Raw genomic sequence first — 21,483 nt, forward strand, 5'->3', positions numbered from 1 at the left:
CTCGAAAGAAACTTCTTTTGAGGAAAGAGCATATCTCACCGCCTTCGCTCCTTTTACTCATTTCACATTATTTGTTGCTATGAATTTAGATTTTATTCGCTCAGAATTGACTATCAAGTGAATTAATACTTTTCATCCCATTATATTACGAAATCGTCATTATGTCGCCTTTTTAAACTTTACGTACCTAAGTACTAATGACTGAAGGGCAACATTATTTAGTGTTCCATACAACCTCGTCGTTCTTCATGTAGACCAGCTACAATAACTGAGGCAGTTAAAATTTTTCTCTCTTTCTAGTGTCGATAACACGAAGCATAATTCTGTGCTGCCGATATAGCTGAAACCACTTCCTGGCACCTATTTCCAGGATTCCTGTTCTTCATCCACCATGAAGCTTGAAAAGGAAGAGTCGAAAATGGCATTTGGTACACTATCGTCTTGTGCACATGGCTGTCATCAACTTCCACGGTCAAAGACGCAATCGGAAACACGATTTGTCACGAATTCGCTCCTCATTTCCTGTAACCTGAAATTTGTAACAACCGATCAATATGATGATTTAACTGCAGCATCTATCTTCGAATAGCCTCATAGCCTCGGGCACCTGTCCTGTGTGTTACTGACGGTCCCTGTTGTTTTGTATTGCGTATACTTTCACCAGCAATTGTCCCATACAGTATAGTATGCAACCTAGACACATATTCATGGCAAGACCATGCGGTATTGAAGCGTTCACCACAGCTGTGCTCTTATAGGTTATAACTGAACGACGTGAAGTAATTGTTAGGAATATGGACGCGTATTCGAGTGAAGAGGGGTATGAAATGCTGTCCACCTATTACGATATATACTTTCTTAGTTAACAAAAATTAATGCCAGAATGATTTCTCTGAGAAGGACGCAGCCGATTTGCTTTGTCATCCTTGTTCATAACGTGCTGAAGATCCATCACTGATTACCTCGGCTCCGATGGACGTTTAACAGTTGAATACAGTACTCGCTCGTAAAATACTGACATATTCCGGAAACTGCCATTAGGCATCTTAAATCGTTTACAAAGGAGGTTGCTTTACACGTAAAACACCCTGAATTACATTAACGGTGAGAAGTGTTGATATTGGCACGATTGGATAGTTTCTATGGCTACGGAAGAACGAGTCGGCCATAGGGTAGCGATGTAATAGACACTGTCTGTGAAGCCCCACTACATTCCTTGTGCCTCTGCTGAAACATAGATGGAGCTGACCGGCCAGTCGACCTGGAATCTAGGAACTGATGGAAGCGTCAGGGCTGCTTCAGGAGGCCGAGCATACTTTTCTGATTTTGTGTGTTTACTCATGCGGGCTCTAAGTGGACCTTAAAAGTTAACTACGCATGCTTTTTGAAATCTGACGTGTAACATGCGAGACTGCGGTACAGAATAAAAATTAAGATTTAAAATTTTTCTGCAAAAAAGTTTATATTCATCCATTACTTTGAAAGGGTGTTATCGTTGCTGCTGTCGTGTTCATAAGAAGCTCTGCTTTATTCAAAACACGTTCTCTCCTCGGGACATTTACCTCTGGAGCCACTTGTGTTAAACGAGAATATTAAATTAAATTATCTACTGTATGTGGGCAGTGTTAAAATAGCTCGGCCATGGAAATGTAAGACAGTGTAAAAGTTAACTTATACATGCAGGTACTCCTTCTTTCGTTAAAATTACATTGTGTAGATTTAAAATTTTAGTGAAAGAAAATGTATATTTATCCATTACTTTGAAAAGGTATTATCGTTGCTGCTGTCATGTTCACAAGAAGCTCTAGTTTGTTCATAACACGTTCTCATCCCAGGATACTTAACTCGGAAGCTACTTTCTTTAAACGAGAGTATTTAATTAAGTTAGCTACTGTACGTGGTCAGTGTTAAACTATCTCGGGCTGGAAATATAAGATCGCGTAAAAATTGACTTATTTCTACAGGTACTCTCTCTTTCGTTCAGATTACATCGTGTATCGCCTTACCAATGATCAGATTTCTTCCACAATGTTCCAAACTGGAAACTCTACAAAATAACATAATATGGCTGCCATGCGCTCTACATTGAAGTCGCAGATTTATATAGGCCATCCCAAATGTACCCAGAAGGAATAACTATCTCTAAGCGTATTTTTCGGACAATGTGGCGAATTTTCTGCGTACACAGGTCATTATTAACGTTTATAGGTGCTGAATTATTAAACCGACTTGGTTATTTTTAATAAAACTATGACATCTGAAAGGGCCTTGGAGTTGACTTTGACATTACGTGTGTGAAACTTGATCAGATATTAGCAAATAACAGCGCCGCAAACCAGTACCACGAGCCAAGCCCTCATGATCTGTCTTTGCAAACATTGTAAATATATTCAAAAAGCGAGAAGCGTGAAGAATAAAATACGCCAGCGAAAAAGAACAGAAACCGATAAGAGAAATGCAAGTCACATTTTAGCAGCAGGCAAGAGACAGTTTGAATAAGCGAGTGTTATCAGCAAAGGGAGAACTCAGCGGGTACTACATTTCAGCGCAATTCGTCCATTTGAGATATCGTTCCATCAAAAACATCATGGCACTGACTTTCAGCATCTCCAAATGATTTCTACGAAAACTCCAAAGTGATTAGGTTTTCTTCGTAGGGTCTTATTGACGGATGCAGCGTCGTTTACCGACCATGCGCAAGTCAATATTCGCAACATGCACTACTGGTCGATTGAAAATTCTCGCTGGCTGAGAAAAATTACAAACCTAACTCATAGAGTATTGTCAGATCTTTCGGGATACACAAAATGGTCTGCACGTTAATAGAATTAACATCTCTGGACTGTAATCTGGAGGGAAAATTAAAACTAAAGGTCTGCAAGGAAACACCGACAACGCCTGAGGATATTTCGTGTCATATAACTAGGGCTGTGCTGCGATAATTTAGATAAAATTTAAGGTGCAGTAATATTTACCGGAATATCATACGTCAAGCTCGAGGTTAACATTTAGAATACTTTGTATAACAGTCGTGAAAATAAACACACGAAGCGCACCTGAGTTACGAGTTTGCTTGCATTTGGTACTGTGCGGCTGACGTTTGTGGGACCTTATCTTATGGCCGTAGGACAACCGTTTGCCGCGCTGTTATCTTGTTACTGTGTGTTCAGATTTCACAAATACTATGACACCGAAGCCTTTATCTAGGATTAACGCCACAGAAAAAGTATATAGTTTTATTTAAACAAAACGAGGTCAGTGTCATATATCGGCAGCTCTAAACGATAAAAATTGGTTGCATATGACAGAAAATTAGTCACAGTGTTCGCCATGAGAGCAGTTTGTTATAATTACTCGTTCTCTATAACATTTGCAACCATCTCTAAGAAGTGCTGGATGTATTTAAATAATACACTATTACAATCTACTAGCTCATTACCTGGCATGGCCCAGGTGTGTATTTATTCAAATCTTCTATTTATCTATCTTTCCCGCCCTCTTTTTTGTCCATCGCCTCTTTTCCTGTCCCCTCTCTGTCCATCTCCTCTAACCCCCCCCCCCCCCCCCCTCTCTCTCTCTCTCTCCTCCTACTCCTATCTCTGTCCATCCTCTCCTACACTTCTCTCTGCCTCTCTCCTCCTGCCTCTCTCTCTGTCCATCATCTCCTACACTTCTCTCTGTCCATCTCCTCTAACCTCTCTCTCTCTCTGCCCACCTCCTCCGTCACTCACTCTCTGTCTCTCTCCTCCTGTCCCTCTCTCTGTCCATCTTCTCCTACACTTCTCTCTGTCTCTCTCCTCCTGTCCCTCTCTCTGTCCATCTTCTCCTACACTTCTCTCTGTCTCTCTCCTCCTGTCCCTCTCTCTGTCCATCATCTCCTACACTTCTCTCTGTCCATCTCCTCTACCCTCTCTCTCTCTCTCTCTCTGCCCACCTCCTCCATAACTCACTCTCTGTCTCTCTCCTCCTGTCCCTCTCTCTGTCCATCTTCTCCTACACTTCTCTCTGTCTCTCTCCTCCTTCCCCTCTCTCTGTCCATCATCTCCTACCCTTCTCTCTGTCCATCTCCTCTACCCTCTCTCTCTCTTCCCACCTCCTCCATCACTCACTCTCAGTCTCTCTCCTCCTGTCCCTCTCTCTGTCCATCTTCTCCTACACTTCTCTCTGTCCATCTCCTCTACCCTCTCTCTCTCTGCCCACCTCCTCTGTCACTCACTCTCTGTCTCTCTCCTCCTGTCCCTCTCTTTGTCCATCTTCGCCCACACTTCTCTCTGTCTCTCTCCTCCTGCTCCTCTCTCTGTCCATCATCTCCTACACTTCTCTCTGTCCATCTCCTCTACCCTCTCTCTCTCTCTTTCCACCTCCTCCGTCACTCACTCTCTGTCTCTCTCCTCCTGTCCCTCTCTCTGTCCATCTTCTCCTACACTTCTCTCTGTCTCTCTCCTCCTGTCCCTCTCTCTGTCTATCTTCTCCTACATTTCTCTCTGTCTCTCTCCTCCTTCCCCTCTCTCTGCCCATCATCTCCTACACTTCTCTCTGTCCATCTCCTCTACCCTCTCTCTCTCTTCCCACCTCCACCATCACTCACTCTCTGTCTCTCTCCTCCTGTCCCTCTCTCTGTCCATCTTCTCCTACACTTCTCTCTGTCTAACTTCTCCTCCCACCTCTCTCTGTCCATCTGCTCCTGCCTCACCTGTCATTCTGCTCCTCCACCCATCTTCCATCTCCTCCTATCACTGCTCGTTGTCCCTCCCTCTAGCCATCTCCTTCACCCCCTTTCTCTGTTCTTCTGCTCTTCCCCCCTCTCTGTTTAACTATCCCTTCCTCTCCCCCTCTCTGTCCACCTCCTCTTTCCTTTCTTTGTCTGTCTCCACCTCTTTCCTCTCTCTATCCATCTCGTCCTCTTCTCTTTCTGTCCATCTACCCCTTCCCTCGCTCTGCCCATCTCCTCTTCCCCCACTCTGTCTACATCTATTCCTTCCCCTTCTATGTTCGCCCATTTCCTCCTAACCTCTTTTCTCGCCACGTTATCACCCCTACCCCAATACGAGGATGCCAGTTCTTGCCCCCACTGTATTTCTTTCCAGATAATAACTAGAATGTATGCTACGTGTGGTTGAAATCGATCCACGGATTCAAGAGGAGCTTTTCATCCGTGGGTTTGCCCGTGTAGGCGCGTGTCGCATATATTTCACACATATTTAGCATTCTTCACACATATATGTACACATAGATCACTTGTATCACTAGTGAATTTCGCTCTGCAGTTTCGTTTTCACGTAGCTCAGTGTTTATGACGTTATATTTACTGAACATTGGGTCGTAAAATGATATACTTTAGTACATACTTTCAGCAGCATGTACAGAAAAGTGTTGTGAATAGTCAGTAGGAAGGAAGTCATGCATTATGCTGCAATTAGTCACGCATCTCGGTTTTCATGACATCACACCTATGTGACGTACAATGCTGTAGTTTTGCTGGTGAATTCAGTAGTATATGTGAATACTGTCTACAAAATGCGTCACGAATGCACTAAGAAGTAAAGAAATAATAAATGAAAACGTTATGTCTTCTGCGGCAGTATTACTCGAAGAATAGCAAAAATGTAAGAAACAATAAACTTTATTCCTTTCATCCTTTTTTTTGGGAGGGGGGGTTGCCAGGGAGATAAAGTTAATAAAGACTGCGTCTTCGCCCTCCTTGGGCTACACATCTTCTTCACCACCACCTCTACACCTTTGACAGGTTAGTGGTTCTTAGTTCCACAGCGATTCATTCCAGACAAGTAAGTGATTTTCGCACCAAGTTTGGTTGAAACCGGTCCAGTGGTTTAGGAGATGTGGAACACGCATATATACATAGTAACATATATACGTTCTTACAATGTGTGTGCACTGCAAGTCACTAGCATTCTCCAACAAATCTCAGTTTAACATCTGCCTTCCCCTCAACTATGTTTATGTGGTAATTCTACCTACAATTGTTCGGGTGAGATGGCTTTGGAAATTTGTGGTAAGGTCCTATGGGACCAAACTGCTGAGGCCATCGGTCCCTAGGCTTATAAACTACTTAATCTAACTTACGCTAAGGACAACACACATACCCATACCCGAGGGAGAACTCGAATCTCCGAAGGGGGGAGCCGCGCGAACCGTGGCAAAGTGCCTTAGACCTCATGGATACCCCGCGCGGCGGTGAGATGTTTGTTGGTGCTTGACTTTCGTAACTGATTACATATCTTTTAAAAGTACGACGTGGAGGCTTAGTCTACTTAAACACATTACGTCACAATAATTGATACTGAGGGTAATTCTGCGATGCCTTTGCACCAAGCTCTGAGCCGGGGGTTGGTGTACTAATAAGACACTGGACTGGATTCGTGTTTAGAAGGACGACGGTTCATATAACCATGCCGACATTCAGATATAGGTTTCAGGTTTCCTTAAATCGTTTACAGCAAATGCAAAGACAGTTCCCGTACAACATTTCTCATTCCAGAGTTTGTGCTTCATCTCTAATGGCGTCATTGCGACAGAACATCTAAAATGTTGTTCTTAATTTTCAAGTTCTAATCATCTTCGAGTGTTCCTGTATTTCGTAACGATTTTTAACATCAGTTATCTGTACGGCACTTTGTCCTATGCAAAAATCCTCTCAGAGCTGTTCAAGAATAATTACTTAAATAAAAATAATTTTTTATATACAGCGTTCTCAAATTGGAGTAAAAAGTATAAAATAGTTCATCCTAGCCTCATGTTGATACCTACTCGCAATTCCACACAGTACTATGCAACAGACAGTTCTTGGGAGATAGACACTTGATGCTTCAATTACACATTGCATCGGCCCCATGTTTTTCGTTATAAATCTTAAAATTCACAATCACAAATTTTCAGAACTGCCTGTGTGGGTTATACATCAGTACGCGGCTACAATAAATTATTTTATACTTTTTAGTCTGATTTAAAAATGTGGTATATTAAAAATTTACTGTTATTTAAATAATTATTTTCTCAGTATTTCTAGATAGATTTGCAACTTAATAAATTTCAGGTTTATATCGGTCTGATTCTGAGTTGTGTAGTGAGCGTGCGTACATTGTGACGTTTATCTACAGGCATTGTGTAATGCATGTATTGCCAATTTTAGATGATTGTCATTAAGCTGAAGCACTTTCTGTGCAGCCTCAGTAGATCAGGCTTGAGAATGAACCAGTATGTTCGAAACTAGTCGCCAAAATACATGTACTGCAACTGTGACAGAATTGTAGTATAGCCCTTCCCAAAATGACGTGCACCAAGCGGCCGGTGGCCCTAGTCGCATGCACATTTCAATATGTAGACTGAGAATTGATTTCATGCTTGTTATTGAATTGCCATCTAATTCTGAAACAACACACTACGCCGCAACTATTGTGTATTTCTCTGACAAACTGGCGTGCAGATCGCCTGCAAGAAAGATGCTGATTTGGCAGTACAGCTTTCCTGCCATGTAGCGGCAGATGAATTTGCTGCCAGTGACGGCCCACATAAATAGCAAGCGCCATTGATCTGAGGCTGTTCCTGTTTTAGAAGGCTGATATTCCTGGAGATATGACGCAGGAAGAGTTGTTCCAGGCCGATGCACTGCCTCTCCTGCCTGACTGCAGCCTAAAGGCGATTGCTTCTATCTGTGCTCCAATCTGACGCACGACACAGCAGGCTGCGTATCAATACACCGTCCACCGGCCGCACGCGCCTCGCCTCATGGTTTATGTTTCAATGCAACGTGTGGCAAAAATTATCGAATGAAAACGCTAATAAACTGCATCTAAGCCTTTTTGTTCTTCTTCCTGTGTTTCCCGTCTGGCGAGAATCTCTTGTTCCATCTAACAGAGCTGCATTTCTTCCTTTCTGGTTGTAATTTTCTGGAGTAATAATGTTACCAACTAGCTTACCGCCCGACTTCGCTCGCAGTCTGCACAGACTCTTTTTTGTTTTTATTTAATCAAATTTTTATTTTATTCAAAAATTGCAACACCTTCTGATATGAGACCGCAGAAGCATGGTCCTTTAGCTTTTAATATCTTTTAATATAACGAAATATTTTCTTAATAATTTGACCCCTACTTCACTCCCTTAAGGGGATGAATTTCCAAAACCACTGAATCAAGTATTTTTTTATTTCCAAGCGAGAAACCAAACACCAATTTTCGTAGTTCTATCTTCAAAATTGCCTTAATAGCGACATATTTTCAAAAAGCCTTTCATCCCCTATTTCAGCTCCTTTAGCAACTGTATTTCGAACAATCACTTCTTAAACGATACCAACAGTATAAGGTATGCACCCTGTCCAGATTTCAAGTTTCTCTCTTTATCGGTTTCGAGTGGACAATGATGAGTCAGTGAATAAGTCTGGCCCTATTTCTCTCCTTGGCGGTTGAATTCCTAAAAACAACGAAATACGTATTTCTTTCATTTCTAACTGAGAAGCCAAACACCAGTTTTCATAGATTCAGTTCTAAAAATACCTTCACATTGAAACATTCTCATAAAACATCTCACGTCCTATTGCATTCCATTAGGCATTGAATTTCCAAAAACAGCGACCTGCGTATTTTTTTTATTCTTAACAAAGATGCCAAATACAAATTTTCATAACTGTAGCTTCAAAAGGCTTGCATAATTAAATATTTCCATAGATAATTTTGTCCTCTATTGCACCCCGATAGGGCCTGAATCTCCAAAACTATGACACAAGCATTTTTTTACTAACCGAGCAGCCAAATGCAAATTCTCATAGATTTAGCTTTGAAAATGCGTTCATAATGAAATATTTCATAAAACATTTTGTCTCCTATTTCACACCTTTAGGGGTTGAATTTTCAGAAATAATGAAACACGTATTTTTTAAATTTGTAACCGAGAAGTTAAATACCAGTTTTCATAAATGTAGCTTTAAAATTACTGTAGTAGTTCTTTAACAATGATTTATCTTCACAATGAGTTAAATTTCTTGAAATGCTGAAATATGAATTTCTTTGTTTCTGATCGAGAAACCAAATACCAATTTTCGTAGGTCTAGCTTCAAAATTGCCTTAATAGCGGCATATTTTCGAAAAAATATTTCAACCCGCATTTCACTTTCTTAGGGGTAGAATTACGAGAAATCCGTTTTCAAGCGACCCTTAAGTATAAGATCAACACCCTCCGCAAATTTCAAGTTTGTATCCTTGGTGGTTTGGGCTGAGCGATGATTAGTCAGTGACTGAGTGAGAGTTAGTGAGTGAGTCATTCAGTCGGGACATTGCCTTCTATATATAGAGATTATTATACACTGATGAAACGAAACTATATGACTACTGTCAATCGTGAGATTGAATGCTGCCTGATAGTGCTACGGGCAAGAGATGGGGTAAGGAAAGTAGAGTAGCAGAGACGCACGTGTACTCATTCTAGCGGTGATACGGAAAGCAAATGAGAATATCTGCTGATGTAAATGGCTTCGACAAAAGGCAGATTATTATGGCCCGTCGCCTCGAAACGAGCATTCGGAAACGCCGAAGCTGAGCGGTTGTTCGCGTCCTCCTGTCGTGAGAATCTACGGAAAGAGGTTGAAAGGCAGTGAAACCAGGAGTAGGCGAGACACATGTTGGACGTACACGTCTCATCACTTAACGTGGAGGGCACCGTCTTGTCCGCACCGTAAAGTAGGACAGGCAGAGATCTGTGACATATCTGTCAACAGAGGGCAATGCTGGAGCAGGCACACGTGTTTGGAAGAAACTGTACAATGTACATTGTTGAACATGGGGTTCCGCGTTGACCTATCGACATCGTTAATTGCGATTGCAGTGATCGCTGCATAATTGAGAGTGGATCACGAATAAATAAAAACGTGTCACGTGGTCGGATGAACTTCGTTAATACACCAGGTCGATGGTCGTGTCCGGATAAGCCGTTATACAAGCGAATGTATGCTCGAAACAGACGCAGCCTGATAGAGACAATATTGTCCTATTGGGGACATTTACTTGGGGCTCAGTGGGACCTGTCATAGTACTTGAAGACACCGCGATAGCTGTGGATTACGTGAACATTATTGCGAACCACCCGTATTCTTTGACGCTTGCTGTCTTCACCAACGCCGACCGCATCTTCCAAGGGAACAGTGCTATAATGGGAGACCAGTGCTGATGTCTTGGCCACCAAATTCGCCCGATCTGAACCAGTGGCATACATTTAGGATGTTGCTGTACGACTGCTCTCCCCCCTAACCACCTGTCTCTAATTTGCGTCACCTGTTAGCTGTGACATAATGGACTCACACTGTACTGACCACCTCTGACACTTGTGACTTACGGAGGAACCGTTCAACAGCTCACTGCAGGCTTGGCCAGTATCTGCATTTATGTTCAAGCACATATTTCTCCCGGTGTTTCCATATTTTATACAACCGTCGTACGTAAAACCGTGGCCGGTTGGTGGAATGTCGCGTTAATCTCGATAAACTATTCATTCTAAATGCGACGAATTTCACACATTTCGACATTGCTTCACAGTGACCACCTGTTACCGGCGAGTAATTTCGTTTTTCTGACGTATTCACTAGGACGCTTGCTGACCGTGAGTATTTTAGATAAAATGCAAGTTCAAATTCCTCAGCTATTCTAGTGTCTTGATCTCAGCTGCAACCATTCAGATCCTTTAATTGACATCACGTCACTAAAAATATCGTAAGTGTGATGAAACGAAGTAGCCACATTGTTATCAGTGTCTCTCATGGTTCAGCATGCCACACAACAAACCATTTCAACTCTATTATTTCATATAAAAAACAGCTTACCTTAGCGTGATTACACTATCGCTCTTGAGAGAAATAGGAAATGGTTTTATGAGCTATAAAGCAATCTTGTTGTGAAAAAAATTAAAAATTGCGTAAGAATGCTGCTGTTGTCTGGAGATGTGTATTGTCTCGAAATTAGTAACAGGACAACGAATCATTCGTTCGACTCGAAGTACGACCAGTTGCAGTGTGTGCTGTGTAGGTATTTTGAAATACTGTACGTGTTAACTGACTCTCAGAATTCGTTACAATGAAACCCCCAACTGCTGAACTCACAAGCGTTAGACGTCGTGGCATGGTAAAAAGTTTCCGAGTGTATCATACACTGGTTCACACAGGTTTCAAGGTTCTGGTATCATGCCAAAACAAAAGAGCAAGCTGTGCACTCCGTTAGCTCACTGTGAAGCATTTCTTTCGTCCATCTTCGGTGCTTGTGTGGTGTCACTGCAAGTACAACACGCGGCTGCGGCTAGAATCCATACACTGTTAGTGACAAATGTGCTCCGTAGGTCTACTCGAAAACGTTTATTTGTGACCTGACCTAATGCTCTGCTGTGCTACACTGACGCTATCAGATTAGTCTAAATATGGGTCACCAACCTCGCTTTGATCTGCGTTACAGGGCTAAAATCTCGAATACTCTTGTTTTACTAATAAGTAGCAGTTACGACCTCTAGACTGGAAACTGTACACCACTAACAGGTTATGCACCGCTTCCTGCTGGTTCCTAGCGGCTGCTGCCGATTATCTCTTCAGCAAAAAACGATAATACAGCTCAATGGCAACTGATCGAAAGACCCACAAAAACAACACTCACAAAAACAACGACATCGCTCTCAAGACCATAACTTCAGGCGTAGATCCAGTGTGTCTAGCACGCACACAAGTTGGTTGAGGTCTTCAACTGGCCTCCTTCTAACCAACAAAGGGCCATCACTGGCACCGAAGCAGAACCGGTTTCATCAGAAAATACAACAGGCCTCCACCCTGCCCTCCAATGAACTCTCGTTTGCCACCACTGAAGTCTCAAGTGGTGATGGTTTGGGGTCAGTGGAATACACGCTACGTTGCTGCTGAAAGTGCTGCTGCAGATGCAGTTGGATGTGCCAGACCCATATGTCGAACACGATGCTCCACCCTTGCAGTAGTACCACGTGGCCATCTGGGGCTTAGTCTTCTTGCGACCGTGCATTCTCGTGACCACCATTGCCAGCAAGCGTGTGCAGTGGCTACATTCCAAGTCTTTTTGCAGTATCGCAAAAGTATTTGGACTGTAGCCATGTATGGAAGTGAAACATGGGTGATAAATAGTTTAGACAAGAAGAGAATAGAAACTTTTGAAATGTGGTGCTACCGAAGGATGGTGAAGATTAAATGGGTAAATCACGTAACTAATGAGTAGGTACGGAAAATAACTAGGGAGACGAGGAATCTGTGGCCCATCTTGACTAAAAGAAGAGATAGGTTGGTAGGACACGTTCTGATGCATCAAGGGATCACCAATGTAGTTTTGGAGGGAAGAGTGGTGGGTAAAAGTCGTAGAGATGAATACAGTAAGCAGATTCAGAAGGATGCAGGTTGCAGAAGTTACTTGGAAATGAAGAGGCTTGCGCAGGATGGAGTAGCATGTAGAGCTGCATCAAACCAGTCTCTGGACTGAAGACAACAACAACAACAACAACTCACAGTACTCTACCTACCATTAAATGATTTGCAGGTCAGTCGTGTGGTTCGAGTCGTGTTGTAGGCTACATTACTTTTCGTCGTGTCTGCGAAAGATATCCAGTTGGTTCGATGCAACAAGATCATTTACCAGTAAATCATTTTCAACCTCTAATCTTGCAACTTCTCCTGTACAGTGCTCTTCAGCTGTTTACTCGCCTTTGCTGTTACACTTAAGCGCAGCATCTATTTACCAACAGAGCCGTATGCGTTGTAACAAATCGCCTTTTTCTTTTCTTTCAGTCTTTCTGGACGGATTGGTCTGTGCTCAATAGTCTAATACGTTTTCATTTGAAATCTCAAAGTCATAACACAAAATTAGTTTGTATGTTCATTTGTTAGCTTTCCGCTAGTAAATGTACAGCTATTTGCTGAATTAGTCTACATTTAAATATTAAATTTTCTCTATTTTTTCTGATGGATAAAAATTGAAAGCTGCCACTAAATGGCACGAATCATACACGTTATTCAGAAAGGTTATTAGAAAGTCATTGCACTTTATTCGTGCCTGTGATACTTTTAACGAAATTCTATTCTAGCCAGTAACAATTCAAATATAAAATTTATTATGTTCTTCAGGTATTTGAGGAAACGAAAATAAGCACAATGGAGTAATGGAGTAATCCGAAATTTCAATCCAGATAATTTATGGCAAAAGCATACTCCATTTCCTAAATCCCTGCCTTAGCAACGTGTAATGGGTTACTCGTTCTTGAAATAGGTAGAATGTTCGTGAAAATTCGCGAATAATTATCTCAATATAGGGAAAGGCTAGAAAACCAGCCTCTAACACCGTCAGTTTGCTAACACTGAATCCTGCGACTAAGACAGGAACAAGTCTAGACTCACACAGGTAGGGTACGTGTTCCGTTGAGGATGTGGTCGAGCAGCCGAGTCTGACACGTGGCAGGAATATGAGCTCGAAGTACGTCAGGCCATTACAGCGCGGCAGCTAAAGTCAGAAATTCGCTTAAACGGACCTGTCTGACGCTCATACCATATTAAACTGCACGCTAAAAGCTCTATCATTCGTAACACTGCTCTCCACTGTGACGTACGCAATTCCATTTATGAACAGAACACGGCGAACGTCCGTGCTCGCTCTGTATAGACAGGGGCCAGAACGACTTACACTGGAACGTCACTCGTTTTAAGAACTCCGGTAGCAGTTTCTTTGTTAACGACGAAAAATTTTCTGGGGACATCATCTACCGGTGTGAAAGAAACGTGAAAGTCTTCGTAGTGGGATAAAAATATTCAGTTCGTATTAGAAATGACCGGAGGTGGAATACGTGTACAGCGACTAACTGTCAAAAAACATCCAGACATCTACACCGAAGCGCCAAAGATACTGATATAGGCATGCATATTCAAATACAGAGATATGTAAACAGGAAAAATACGGCGCTGCGGTCGGCAACGCATATATAAGACAACAAATGTCTGGCGCAGTTCTTAGATCAGTTACTGCTGCTACAATGGCAGATTATCAAGATTTAACTGAGTTTGAAAGTGGTGTTATAGTCGGCGCACGAGTGATTTATCAAAACATCTCCGAGGTAGCGTGAAGTCGGGATTTTCCCATGTGACCATTTCACGAGTGTAGCGTGACTATCAGGAATCTGGTAAAACATCAAATCTCCGACATCGATGCAGCCGCAAAAAGATCCTGCAAGAACACGACCAACGACGGCTAAGGAGAATCGTTAACGTGACAAAAGTGCAACCCTTCGGCAAATTGCTGCAGATTTCAGTGCTAGGCCAGCAACAAGTGTCGGCATGCTAACCATTCACCGAAACGTCGTCGGTATGGGCTTTCGGAGCCGAAGACCATCTGGTGTACCCTTGATGACTGCATGACACAAAGCTTACGCCTCGTCTGGGCCGGTCGACACCGACACTGGTCTATTGCTGATTTGAAACACGTTGCCTGGTCGGACGAGTCTTGTGTCAAATTGTATAGAGCGGATGCATGTGTACAGATATGGAGACAACCTCATGAAACCATGGACCCAGCATGTCAGCAGTAACTCTTCAAGCTGGTGGAGGCTCTGTAATGGTGTGGGGCGTGTGTAGTTGGAGTGATATGGGACCCCTGTTACGTCTAGATACGTCTAGATACGACTCTGTCTGATTACCTGCATCGATTCATGTCCATTGTGCATTCGGATGGACTTAGGCGATTACAGCAAGAAAATGCGACACCCACACGTCCAGAATTGCTATAGAGTGGCTCGAGGAACACTCTTCCGAGTTTAAACACCTCCGCTGGCCACCGAACTCCCAAGACATGAACATTAGTCAGCATATCAGGAATGCCTTGCAACGTTCCGTTCGAAAGATATCACTACCCCCTCCTACTCTTATATATTTATAGACAGCCCTGCAGGATTCATGGTGTCGTTCCCTCCAGCACTACTTCAGACGTTAGTCGAGTACATGCCACGCGTGTTGCGGCACTTCTGCGTGCTCGATATTATGCAGGGGTACCACTTTCTTGGGTTCTTCAGTGTGTTAGTGGACATTACTAGGAGGTGTGTCTTCCCTTCGCCTTTATAATGGATTGAATTCAACTCAGTATACTTTCAATGAGATGTCTGAATGTCTGTGGCGACTGGCAGCCCATTCTTCCTGAAGGGACGAAACCTTGACAGCAGTGATGTTGGACGCTGGTGTCTGGAGCGATTTCGACGTTCTACCTGATCCCAAAGATCTTCCATTTGGTTCAAGTCGAGACTGTGGGCTGCGAATCCATTTCAGGAATGTTAGTGCCCACAAACCATTGCCTCCGAGGTGCTGCTTTATGACAGGGTGCGTTGTCATGCTGATACAAGTAATCATCGTCTCCGAACTGTTCCTCTACTGTACGTAGTAGTCAGTGCCGTTATATTCTTCCGCAGTGAGTGTTCTATCAAGCACAATAACGGAACCACACCCTAACCACGGAATACACCCCATCCCGTTGCGATATCCCTGGCTGTGGCCGCCAGTATTTTATCTTGCTAGAAGCTCGCCTTGACGCAGGTTGATACACGTGAAGTAGCATATGGTACAAAAGTGATGTACAAGCAGCAGATGGTACGGTATGTACCAATCCCGTGGGAGAGTCCGCCAATAGTTCTGAGCTTGGTTCTCATTGGTCGGCACATTCGGGTGTTAGGCGTCAAAATGCCTAACTTCTCTTAGTATTTATATATATATACTTTTCATTTTATTTAACCCAGTTTTCAGTATGACAATCTCTCACGGTTACCCTACGAGTCTACCGCTTTTGTTTATTAAATTTCACTAATTTTGAGAAACGGAATAGTAATGATATTACAATCGAAGTACTTCGAACATCTTCTGGTCGCTTTGGCGCGCCTGGGAGACGAAGTACTTCGACTGCGCTAGTCACTCTGTTTCGGATGTTCTTCAGAGCCGGACGTGTATCTCTGTTTCGGACGGACATGTCGTACTCTACATCGGAAGTTGTCTATTAAGAAAGTTATGTCGAGTGCAGTAGAAGACAGTGTAAAAAGTGATATTTTAAAATGTAAACAAACAGGATACATTAATGAGATGTGTCGCCTACCATCATTGTCAATACTACAGATCTTGCCCTCTGTAGACTAACCTGAGCAAGTGGCATCCCATAAAAAGCACTATCACAGGTTCAAGTTCGAGATGTCAGCATAGCGGCCTCCGCTGAAGAAGATCCCACGACCTACGAGCTGTCCTCTGCGCTGGGGCACTACTTTAGAAGACGACAGGTTGGTGGAAAGAGCGATTAGTGACTCTTATTCAATTTCTACAGATCTCTCCAGCTTCCAGATCTGACTGCAACACGAAAACGTGTCGTTTATAGCATAACTCCACATTCTTCATATTTCGCATCTGGCAGGCAAAGTACCCCAGGGATTCGCCAAACCCAAACCCTTCCAGTGGATTGTCACACCGTGTAGCGAAATTTGCCACTTCGAATCACTCGTTTCCAGTAGCGACACTCTGAACACCGCCCCAGCCGTCGCTTAGAATCTGACTACAGAAATGTGTGGCTTATGAGCTGCTCATCCACAGAACCCCATTCCTTTTACTCCTCAAGCACATTCACTGTTCCACCTGGACTAGTGTTCCCACATTGGAACTCACTAGTGATTCCTTAAGCTGGTTTCGTGCGATTTTTTTCCAATGACCGTCCGCAATGCTTGACGCTCAGTACATGAGTTCTGCCTGGTCTTACTTTTCTGTGGTTGTTCCTTCTCATTTCCACTTCAGAATCACACCACAAACAGTCGTCTTAGGAAACTTTAGAAAGTTGGATTTGTTACTTGCCAGTTAATGATCAATCTACGTTCGACTGCATTGTACTCTCCTGACAGACCCATTCTGCTGTTGTTCCTTCACATCTGACAAGGCGATACTTCATGCCTGCACTTATACTGGCAGGTCCGCCTCTCGTGACATCTAGTGGTCAGTTCCACATTGCAAAGGCGTGTCCGGATACTTTTGATCAGATAGTGTATATCGAATTAAATTTTCTTCGTTCTCCTTAAATCAATTCGTGAGAATGTTGGACTGATTTCTTTAAAAAGGGCATAGATTCTCCGTCGTTGTCTATGTGTGCTACTGATTTGTCTCGACTTCCTTCGAATATAAATACGATTTTAAAACATAGCATTCTTTTGACGTCTTTTCATCGTACGGTCGAAAGGAAATATAATAAGGACTGTAGATATACCCAGTTGTAGTAGGAAGTAGAAACTTAGTCCAAGTATGGAATCTGAATCACAACTGTACTGAACAAGAAGAATTTCTAATTTTTTCCGCATTTATTCTTCTTTAATGCCGATATTACGGTTAGCGCAGTACATATTAAACAGTTATCGCTCGTGTTAAGAGGAGTGGTATTGTTGGCTGGTTGGATGATTCGAGGGGGGCGGGGAGACCAAACAGCGTGGTCAATGGTCCCATCGGATTAGGGAAGGATGGGGAAGGAAGTCGGCCGTGCCCTTTCAAAGGAACCGTGCCGGAATTTGCCTGAAGCTGTTTAGGGAAATCACGGAAAATGTAAATCAAAATGGGTGGACGTGGATTTGAACCGTCGTCCTCCCGAATGCGAATCCAGTGTGCTAACCACTGCTCCACCTCGCTCGGTGAGTCGTATTGTGACAGTTAAGAATGGCAGACAATGGTAGAAACAGACGAATAAATTTCCCGAAACTTTTTATCTCTGTTCGCTGTTTCGCTACTTTTCAGTCTTTTCTTTTAAATTTTACATTCGTACTTGATGTTTGTTCGCCTCTGTAGCCGAATGCTCAACGCAACAAACCGTCATGCGGGAGACCCGAGTTCGATTCCCGATACTATAAGGCATTTTTCCTTGGTGGGGGGATTGAAACGGAGTGATCTCCGCCTCGAGATGCCAACTGAGGACCAACCTGATCGAGATGTAGCGGCTCCCAGGTCGAAACGCAGAAAGCGGCCGGCAGTGTGGCGTGCCGGCCCCATGATCCTCCATGCCGCACCCGCTGATGAATGACATCATTTTTGCTCACGATAAAGCAGTTGTCTGAAAACATCACAACCGCATATATACTTAACGTCTGAATTCGACAATTAATAAGTTAAATAACTTGCACTCTCATCATATAGGCATTTTTAACTGTTTTGTTCATAAGTATGTAGTGGCCTCCCCATTCGTAAAGCTGTTCATGCCAACATTATAGGTCCAATGCTTTTGTATGTGAAACTGGATCGCGGCGCAAGTTTGGGAGTAGCAAATGGCTACTGGAGATGAAACGCAATGACTCACCGTTATCGTGGTGGTTGTTGGGAGGAGACTTTATAGGACCCTGTGCAACTTTTGCGTTAGTCTGTTCCAACTGTTTGTCTCCTAATTTCTCACTTCTTCGGCATTCTGCTGTCCATTGTTCTTTAGGTTTTTGATGGAAACCGTACAAGTTGCTTGTATCGCATCTGGGAGGTGCGAACTCAACATTAAAATGGGTATCGAATATTTTGCGATAAAACTTTTGTAAGCATGAGCGTGAAAGCCGTAAATTACGGTTAGCCATTACACACAGTGTCCATACAAAGTATTCAGACTGAGACCGACAAGCAGATGTTTTCGGAAGTGGCTTGAGGGAAGAGACAACGCCTTAATGTGAATACATTCTTTTGTCATCCGTTCTTCCACTGTTTTCTTTACAGGCTCGTGGTTTGCACTCAGATCTTTCTCGACCGTATCTGGTTCTTGCGTCTTGTTTAGTGTAGTGCGAATGAATACTTTACTGATGCATTTATAAAACGCACTACGACATACGTAAACACTTCCGACATTACTTTGCACCTAGTACCTAACGCAACGTTAGGCTTGGTCTGCCTTTAACTATGTTCATTTTGTAACTTCCCCTTTGGAAAAATTAAGAAAGACTGTGTTTGTAAACCTCTTACGTTATTTGATTTTCAAACAGCTGAACAAAAGTGAACGTGCTCAGACATTTCTCTCTTTACTTATTCTGATAATCAATAAACTGACACACAATATTTTTAGCGCAACGCAATCTGACTTTCAATAATCCCTACCAAAGACTGGCCCTGACTAACAATAGCCTATAACTTTCATGAACCACTTACCTCACAAAAATCTTCGTTACTCAAACTACTGCAATACAGCGAGCGCCAATACTTCCAGCTAAATAAAAGATTCTAACTACGGAAGGCACTAACTACTGATAGGCATAGTCAGCAAATGAAAGATTTTGATAGAGAACAAACAATGTATTTACCTTAATAATGTTCAAAAGTCGTTTTATATCAGTTCATGACATCCAGTCTTACAAATTTCCTTTTCCTGGCGGACACACGTCCAGATCGTCCACTCTCAAAATTCTGCCATCTCTCTCCCCACATCCACCACTGCTGGCGGCTCACCTCCAACTGCGCAACGCTATGCGCTGTTCATATCCAACTGCCCAACACTACTATAGCGAATATTCCAACAATGCCAACCAGCCACAGACTGTACACAGCACAGTCAGTGATTTTCATACGGAGCGCTACGTGGCGTTACCAACAAAAGAACCCAAACAGCCTACTTACAATTTCACATCAGTGCTTTCCAAAAGTTTCGGTAAGTGTAAGTTTTGTACATCGTAATCTTTCCCAAGGGACCAGAAGTTGTCAAAAATATATTGGGTGTTGTTGTCATCCTACTTACCTAATAGCCACAGTAGAAAGATTCACGAATACGACGGGCATGCCGGGTTTCTCTTATCTTTTGAGATGTGGACGCGTGTCGCTCATTCCGGTTCCCCTACGAGAGTTTTCTATATACTGGCTGAAGTTTGACGATCGCTTCCGAGGATGACACTACACTACCTCTTTGTCCGTCATAACTAACAAAAATACGTCCGCCACTGACACGTAGAATGCAGATACAACACTAACACTACTGAACAGCAGGAACACGAAGTAGGCTGTGGAGTTCGCCAGTGACGCACGAGTATTGTATCCCCTCACACAACACAGTCGCGCCGCCTGTCTATCAGGCTCGCTCTGACTGGACTACCTCAATATGGCAAACTTCGTTTCCTGTAGTAAATAAAGGCGAACTCAACAATGTAACAACATTGGCCTGTACACTGACTTTCCTAAGATTTGGGGTAGCAATAAAAAACAAAAGGCGCCATGCTGAGTTCTTTCTTGTGGCAATTCCAATGAACGTTGACCATTCCGTAACAACCTACAAGCCAACAGTACAAGGGTTGTAAACTTTACGCATTTTTTCTGTGTGTGTACGTGTATGTGGGGAGGGAGGGGATGAATTCAGAGGATTGCTGTTTGTATTGAGATCCCTCAATTAGAAAAAAAAAATTAAAAAACGGGTACACTTGACACCAAATCACTTCCAATGAGTACTACTGGAAGTGGCATCCTGCAAAACAACTGTCAAAATTCTTTTTTGCTGCGCCTTGAAACAAGTATGCATATATCGAAGCTCAGAAATGAGGAGGGGGGGGGGGGGGGGAAGAGCAGTATGATGTTGAACGGTGTGCCTGTACCTGTGCTCAACGCTTGACTGCACACACAGCCGCCGGCGAACAATGCATTATTCAACAGACGAGATGCAAGTCTACGGGTAAAACCCCAGTGACATTGCGACACTGTGCCACCGCTGCGCTAATACCGTACATATCACTCGGCTATTCGTAACTAAAGTGTCACACTGACGTTTGTCCTCTTGTACATTCCCACATTTCTGAGCGTCTATGCGCTGGCATCTCTCGTATTGGCTGTCGGCAGATGTCACCTCTCCAAGTACCTGTCGCAATTTGGCAGTACGGTTACGCAGCTAGTCTCCTTCACATACTGCTTTCATTTTATTTATTTACACGTCAAGTTCTGTAGAACCAAATAGAGGGGCAAATTTCCAAGTTCATGGAACGTGTCAGTACATGAAATTACAACATAAAAGTAATAACAGAAAAAATAAATTGTTGATGAACCCGAAAAAAATCAGTCCGTAAGTTTAAGTAAATGCAATCAACAATACAACAAGAATCAGCTTAATTTTTCAAGGAGCTCCTCGACAGAATAGAAGGAGTGAACCATGAGGAAACTGTTCAATTTCGATTTGAAAGTGCGTGGATTACTGCTAAGATTATCAGAATATGTATATGCTGTCTGCGAAATGTGTTGTGAATAGACCCAATAGCAAAGAAGTAATAAATTTAAACGTCATGCATGATGCGGTAGTTTGTCAGGAATCTCAGTGTTTATGATCTGAACTAGGTGTTGTACAATGATATGTTTTTGTAGGTACATTCAGCACAACTTTCTGCACAAGAGTTAAGGAAGTCTAATCCAAATGCAGGTTTGATTTCTGCCGAGTATTGAATGTGTAAGAGCTGCTTATTCTTGGGAATAAGCTAATATTGTTAACAAGAAATGAC

Source organism: Schistocerca americana, chromosome X (assembly GCF_021461395.2).
Source record: "Schistocerca americana isolate TAMUIC-IGC-003095 chromosome X, iqSchAmer2.1, whole genome shotgun sequence".
Lineage (NCBI taxonomy): Eukaryota > Metazoa > Arthropoda > Insecta > Orthoptera > Acrididae > Schistocerca > Schistocerca americana.